The sequence below is a fragment of the Phyllobates terribilis genome, unplaced genomic scaffold, assembly GCF_046119375.1.
Source record: "Phyllobates terribilis strain yellow unplaced genomic scaffold, ASM4611937v1 Scaffold_1__5_contigs__length_1240528914, whole genome shotgun sequence".
Taxonomy (NCBI): Eukaryota; Metazoa; Chordata; class Amphibia; order Anura; family Dendrobatidae; genus Phyllobates; species Phyllobates terribilis.
Window position 1 is genome coordinate 512,431,724 of NW_027362761.1, and position 7,670 is coordinate 512,439,393.

Genomic DNA, 7,670 nt, shown 5'->3' on the forward strand with positions numbered 1-7,670 from the left:
TACTATCTTAATACTCAGAAACAGGGAAGTGTCCAACTACAGAATATAGAAAAGTAGCGCTGACAGGTAGGCCTGTTATTCCTGCAGCAAGTGAGACAGTACCCACAAACTGTCGAGGTAAGTATAATGTAAGAGGTATAAAATGACTTGCACTGGAATAAGGCTGTTCTAAAATATACACATGTTTATTAGTTAAAAGTTTACACGCAGTAGTTTAAAATATAGGATATATATAGTAAAATAATATTCTGCCTGTGAAAGGTATGGTCCCACACAAACGGAGACATTGTGGGGTTGTTGGGGGAATAGTAGTCCTACTTCTGTGTTGGGGTCAATTTCTCCAGTTGAGGTTAAGATCCTGGTGGTGTATTCTTTCCTAGTTTAAAACAAATAGTTTAGATGGTGGTGTGAGAATGGTTGATTATATTGTATATTTAGGTCCAAAAATCATCTTTGTTTCCCCTTAAAAACAGGGTATGTGATACCGACAATATTCAAGCTGTATGGGAGCAAAGTGATTATATTAACTATCTTTCGGTCCGCATATAGTTTGTATCAGCCAATGAAAAAGGACCTTAATTGAGTGCCGATCGATTTTTATATCAATAGTCCTGCGTTATGCGCAGAAATAAAAGACGTTATTGCAAAATTAGTTTTTGATCTTTTCTTGTTAAGAGGCAGTGGATTTAATATCACATGTAGCATTAATATCATATATACATGGTATATCCCAAGATCATATGAAGACATATATTACCCAATAGCAGAATGCCCAATAGTAGCATTGCTGAACACACAATAGTGAACCTTATGATTAGGTAGAATAGAAAAGCTTTTCTTCAGTTCTGTATAGGAACAAATATGCTAACCATGCATGGCCGGCCGAGCTCCGGAAAGGCATGTCATGTTTTATTTTCCCTTCATCACCTTGAATGTTGTCAATGGAAGCTGGGAGCTCTGTGTCAGGCATTCATATCCCCTGCAATTGAAACAGAAATACTTCAAGGAACACAAGACCAGGAGATGAATGATTAAAGAAAACCTGCCCATCCTGATTGTCAGTCCATAAGATTTTTTTGATGTTCCTTTAACATGTAGTGTTATTGTAATTTTGCAGAGACCTCAGGAGTAAATTGCCTCATGATCATCTCCATTTTTGTATGATACTGAGAGAAAAAGACATTTAAAGGGTATTCTAATCTCAGTCATTCATCTGTTCCTCACCTGGCCGGGCACAAGTGGCAGGTTTGCTCCCTTCTCCTAGGGCAACCTTCCTTTGTAATAGTCCATGTCGGGTTTCTCAGGTAATCTAGAAAACTCCTCTGAGATCATCTGGCTAGGCCATTTGAAGCCAGCTTTGGCAGGGACCAGGTGATTCCACTTAATACCCAATTATCCATAGTTGTCTTAAGTTGGTCAGGAGATATTGTCTACGTCACTTGGCCAGGTGTCTGACACCTCCTCAGCATCTCCAAACTTGCATGTTACAACAAGCTTTATTTCCAAGCCTATTCCAACTTACTAGGTGCTGTTCACTGCAATCTCTCAACGGGTTACCAACTCCTCACAACTGTTATCGCTCTCAGTCTCATTCACATATGTCCTTTGCAATCACTGTAAAGCATCTGTTCAAGCATGTCTCCTGTCTACATTAACTTCCCTGCATGTTCTCTGTTGCAGCTATTAACCATTGCCCTGCTGAAAGATACCAGACTGCATGTACTTTTCTATTGTACAATGCATTTACTTCTCTATAACATCACTGCTATAAACTATTGCCCTGCTGGAAGATACTAGACTACATCTACTTCTCTGTTATTCCTGTGTTTAACCATTGCTCTGCTGGAAGATACCAGACTGCATTTTTGTGATTTACTGCTTTCTTGCTGGAAGATATCAGCTTCATATACAGTTACTGTTCCCGTTTGCATCTGCACACCTGGCTCTGCTTCATCTGGGCTACCTGCTCTGCTAATTGTCTGCTGTCTTGCATACCCTGCTCTCCTGGTCCCCACTGATCAATGTTTCATCCATGAAGACTAACAACTCTGCACTTCAGTCCATCACCTTCAGTCCATGGTGCTCAATAAGACCTATGGTTCAGAGAATCTACCTCACCACGTGAACCCATACCATCATTGCTGTGATGGGAATACTTTTCTAAATATGATAGCCAGAGGTGGCCAGGATTACAGAAACAGTTGAGTGGGCTGTGTTAAGCTGTTTCTGTAATTCCCATTCATGGCTGAGCTGGGATTAACCCTTTAACCACTCATACACATTAAAGTTGTCTGAACTCCCTATTATAGGTAGCATCAGTAGACCATCTATTGTGTATGGAAGCATTCTAACTTACCCCTACACATCTATTAGGGTAACATAAAAGTCAGGCAATTTGAACCTTTTTCTTCTTTGAGAGGCAAACTGCCGACAATGGCTCTCTCCACTCTTTCCAGGTGTTCATGTAGCAGGGATGGATAGCTGTCAACCGTACAGTTATCTGTGGTCTAAGCTGGGGATTGCTGCTGCTTTTTTATCCTTTTTATTTTGTGTATTTTCTGTGTTTAATGTACCTTTAATTCATGCAAGCCAGCTGATCACAGTCACTCCATGTAAGAAAACTTGGGATTCTTTTATGAATAGAGTATATATATATATATATATATATATATATATATATATATATATATATACAGGGTGGCCCAAAAGTATGTGGACAGAAAGTGTAATAAGGGAGATTTATCAAACACTATATTGCAGCCGCCTGTCTGGATTATCCTCCAATAAACCATGAATTAGACGTGGACGATAAGCTTTACACCCAATAGATTTCAGGGTTCGCATGATAGAAGCTCGTGAAATTCCCAATTCCAAAGAGGCTCTTCTGGTGGACTTTTTTTTGACTCTGAACAAATGTTTCAAAAACAAGTTGTTTATTATCTTCTGTACAGACTGTTTTGGGTCGACCAGTTTTTGGAGCATTAAGGATTGAGCCAGTGGCATTGAATTTGTCACAAATGCGGTAAATGGTTTGTCTCTTTGGGGCTTGAGTACCAAATGTTTCAACCCAATTTGCTCTAACGGTTTCAGCATTTTGAGATTTCCAATACTCTGTTAAAATCCATTTCTTTGATCTGTATTTAAATTATTTGTCATTATGTGTTATCTGAATTATCTGAAAAGAAAACAGATTTGGGGGAGATCTAGCTGTGAAAACTAGATCTGTGAAATTGGCTCAGTTGCCCTTAGCAACCAATCAGATTCCACCTTTCATTTTCCAAAGAGTCTGTGAGGAATGAAAAGTGGAATCTGATCGGTTGCTAAGGGCAAATGAGCCAATTTCACTTTACACCATGTTTGATAAATCTCCCCCTTCATAACCTTATTACACTTTCTGTCCACCTACTTTTGGACCACCCTGTGTGTGTATATATATATATATATATATATATATATATATATATATATACACATACACACACACACACATATACACACGGTATATATACACTGTACATATATGTAGCCACCTTTTGCTTTGATGACTGCTTTGCACACTCTTGGCATTCTCTTGATGAGCTTCAAGAGGTAGTCACCGGAAATGGTCTTCCAACAATCTTGAAGGAGTTCCCAGAGATGCTTAGCACTTGTTGGCCCTTTTGCCTTCACTCTGCGGTCCAGCTCACCCCAAACCATCTCGATTGGGTTCAGGTCTGGTGACTGTGGAGGCCAGGTCATCTGGCGTAGCACCCCATCACTCTCCTTCTTGGTCAAATAGCCCTTACACAGCCTGGAGGTGTGTTTGGGGTCATTGTCCTGTTGAAAAATAAATGATGGTCCGACTAAACGCAAATCGGATGGAATAGCATGCCGCTGCAAGATGCTGAGGTAGCTATGCTGGCTCAGTATGCCTTCAATTTTGAATAAATCCCCAACAGTGTCACCAGCAAAGCACCCCCACACCATCAAACCTCCTCCTCCATGCTTCACGGTGGGAACCAGGCATGTAGAGTCCATCCGTTCACCTTTTCTGCATCGCACAAAGACATGGTGGTTGGAACCAAAGATCTCAAATTTGGACTCATCAGACCAAAGCACAGATTTCCACTGGTCTAATGTCCATTCCTTGTGTTCTTTTGCCCAAATAAGACTCTTCTTCTTGTTGCCTGTCCTTAGCAGTGGTTTCCTAGCAGCTATTTTACCATGAAGGCCTGCTGCACAAAGTCTCCTCTTAACAGTTGTTGTAGAGATGAGTCTGCTGCTAGAACTCTGTGTGGCATTGACCTGGTCTCTAATCTGAGCTGCTGTTAACCTGCGATTTCTGAGGCTGGTGACTCGGATAAACTTATATTCAGAAGCAGAGGTGACTCATGGTCTTCCTTTCCTGGGGCGGTCCTCATGTGAGCCAGTTTCTTTGTAGCGCTTGATGGTTTTTGCCACTGCACTTGGGGACACTTTCAAAGTTTTCCCAATTTTTCGGACTGACTGACCTTCATTTCTTAAAGTAATGATGGCCACTCGTTTTTCTTTACTTAGCAGCTTTTTTCTTGCCATAATACAAATTCTAACAGTCTATTCAGTAGGACTATCAGCTGTGTATCCACCTGACTTCTGCACAACACAACTAATGGTCCCAACCCCATTTATAAGGCAAGAAATCCCACTTATTAAATCTGACAGGGCACACCTGTGAAGTGAAAACCATTTCCAGTGACAACCTCTTGAAGCTCATCAAGAGAATGCCAAGAGTGTGCAAAGCAGTCATCAAAGCAAAAGGTGGCTACTTTGAACAACCAAGAATTTAAGACATATATATTCAGTTGTTTCACACTTTTTTGTTAAGTATATAATTCCACATGAGTTAATTCATAGTTTTGATGCCTTCAGTGTGAATGTGCAATTTTCAAAGTCATGAAAATACAGAAAAATCTTTAAATGAGAAGGTGTGTCCAAAATTTTGGTCTGTACTGTATATATATATATATATATATATATATATACAGTGGCATGTAAAAGTTTGGCCACTCTGCATGGTTAGTACCTAGTAGCACCTCCTTTCCAAAGAATCACAGCTTGTAAATGCTTTTAGTAGCTAGCCAAGAGTCTTTCAATTCTTGTTTTAGGGATTTTCATCCATTCTTCCTTAAAAATTTCTTCCAATTCTTTGAGATTCCTGGGTCGTCTTGCATGCACTGCTATTTTGATGTTCAGATCAGAGGACTGTGAGGGCCATTGTAAGACCTTTAACTTGCGCCTTTTGAGGTAGTCTATTGTGGATTTTGACGTGTGTTTAGGATCATTATCCATTTGCAGAAGCCATCCTCTTTTCAACTTCAGCTTTTTTACAGATGGTGTTATGTCTGCATCAAGAATTTATTGAGATTTCATTGAATCCATTCTTCCCTCTACCCGTGAAATGTTTTCCCTGTGCCTTTGGCTGGAAAACATAACCCCAAAGCATGATTGATCCACCCCCCATGATTAATGGTTGACTTTTCCTGAAATTCTGTTTCCTTTTTTCTCCACATGTACCTTTGATCATTTTGGCTCAAGAGTTCTATTTTAACCTCGTCAGTCCACGGGAATTGTTTCCAAAATGCATTAGGCTTCTTTAGATGTTCTTTTGCATACTTCTGACGCTGAATTTTATGGTGAGGACGCAGGAGAGGTTTTCTGCTGATGGCTCTTCCATGAAGGCCATATTTGTGCAGGTGTCTCTGAACAGTAGAACAATGTACCACAACTCCAGAGTCTGCTAAATCTTTCTGAAGGTCTTTTACAGTCAAGCGGGGGTTCTGATTTGCCCCTCTAGCAATTCTACAAGCACCTCTCACTGAAATTTTGCTTGGTCTTCCAAACCTTATCTTGACCTCCACTGTTCCTGTTAACTGCCATTTCTTAATTACATTTCAAACTGAGGAAAGTGCAACTTTAAAATGCTTTGCTATCTTCTCATATCCTTCTTCTACTTTGTGGGCCTCCTCCATTTTCAGAGTGCTAGACAGCTACTTAAAAATCCCCATGGCTGCTGTTTTTTTGGCACAAGGTTAGCGGAGGCTGGGTTTTTGTAAAGCTGGGAAATTTGCATCACCTGGCCTTACCTAATGATGATAAGTGAACAAGCCATAACCCGAACAGGCTAATTAGGGTCTGAAACCTTGGTCAAAGTTATCTGAGGACACAAATGTTCAAGGATGCCCAAAGTTTTGCATTGGCCCATTTTCCTTTTTTTTTAATTTTTAAAATGTAAAAATTTATTTTATATATATATATATATATATATATATATATATATATATATATATATATATATATATATTTATATATTTATTTATTTATTTATTTATTTTATTTATTTTTTTGCCTAAAATACAAAGTAAATGTGTCATCTTTAACTTTAGGCCAATTAGAGATCATTTCATCTTCAACTTGTTTAACTGTTCACAGTAACATTAATTTTGACCAGAGGTGCCCAAACTTTTACATGCCACTGTATATGTATATATAAAGCTTTAAGCACAAAAAAGGGGTCAAGAATAGACACGGGTCAGTTAAATCTTATGTAAATGATTTATCAAACCTCATTATTACACACGTTCTTTCCACCAATCTCCATTAAATATTTGATGAGCCCCCACCATGTCATTAATATATGATATAGGAAAAAAAAATGTCATGATAATTTGGAAAGTCATTAGATCTTGCCTTGCCTTAGGTGCTGACATTACCTTGTAAACTCCTAGGTCAGGAATGAAATGTACTTATAGTTTATAACATAATGTAGACAGATTTGTTTTTATTGTTATGGCAGTAAATGAATCTTTGTGCACTCTGGTTTACTGCAGACGTCTTCGACTACTAGCATTAATACACCATGCAGAACTGCTTTCTTTTCTTGAATTTTTATGGTAATTTTAGATTTGGGTCCAAAATCAGGTATCAATAATCTGGATGACATTTTAGATTATATTTTTATGGGCTGTAAAATATAAACCATTTCACTTTTATGATTCTGCTGGAATTCATAATTAGATACTCGTAGTAGCAAATGATAAAATAAATACATGTCTGGAGCAGATGGCTAATGTCAGCAAGCTCGCTTTCCCTTTCTTTCGACAGCAAACACATTTTAAGGAGCTATGTTTTAATAAAGTTTAATTTACCCAGTTTTGCTATAAGCTATTTGCATACAGAGCCTATTTTCCCCATTCTTCTGCTAAGAACTATTCCATAACTTCAACAAACATTTGCAACATTGAACAAATACAAGCAAATCTTAATTATAAAGCGTTTGTATACATACTGTACATTGGCATCTGCTCCGTGGGAATGGTTACTTCTAAGTCTCACATTTGCTTGTTTTTCTTCTGGAGTACTGAGAGGTTAGAACAAGGGTCTGCAAGCTGGCCCCCAAGCAGTGTAAATTTCTTGTCAATGGGTTGTGCCTTTTACAGCATCTAAAGAGAACTGAGTGTCTAACAAAACCCAATGAGGATGAGAAATCATACTAATTATACAAAGGGTAAATAAACCCAACTTAAGGGATAATGTGATTAAAACTTGACTTTTATTGTAATTAATTAATATGCTCTAACAAAGAAGTTAGACCAAAAAAAGTCTAGCCTCAGTCCCCGGATGAAGCCAGTCATGGCGAAACATGTCGGAGGGGC

At 38.6% G+C, this 7,670-nt stretch overlaps 1 long non-coding RNA gene across 1 annotated transcript; it reads right to left on the reverse strand.

The window, feature by feature from the left end:
- Positions 1–247: 247 nt before the first annotated feature.
- On the reverse strand, positions 248–7,428 carry LOC141168438 (uncharacterized). Its single transcript, XR_012252179.1, has 3 exons — positions 7,304–7,428; positions 870–979; positions 248–376 (listed from the first exon to the last, which is right to left on the reverse strand). It is a non-coding gene; the product is annotated as an uncharacterized lncRNA (long non-coding RNA).
- Positions 7,429–7,670: the final 242 nt, after the last annotated feature.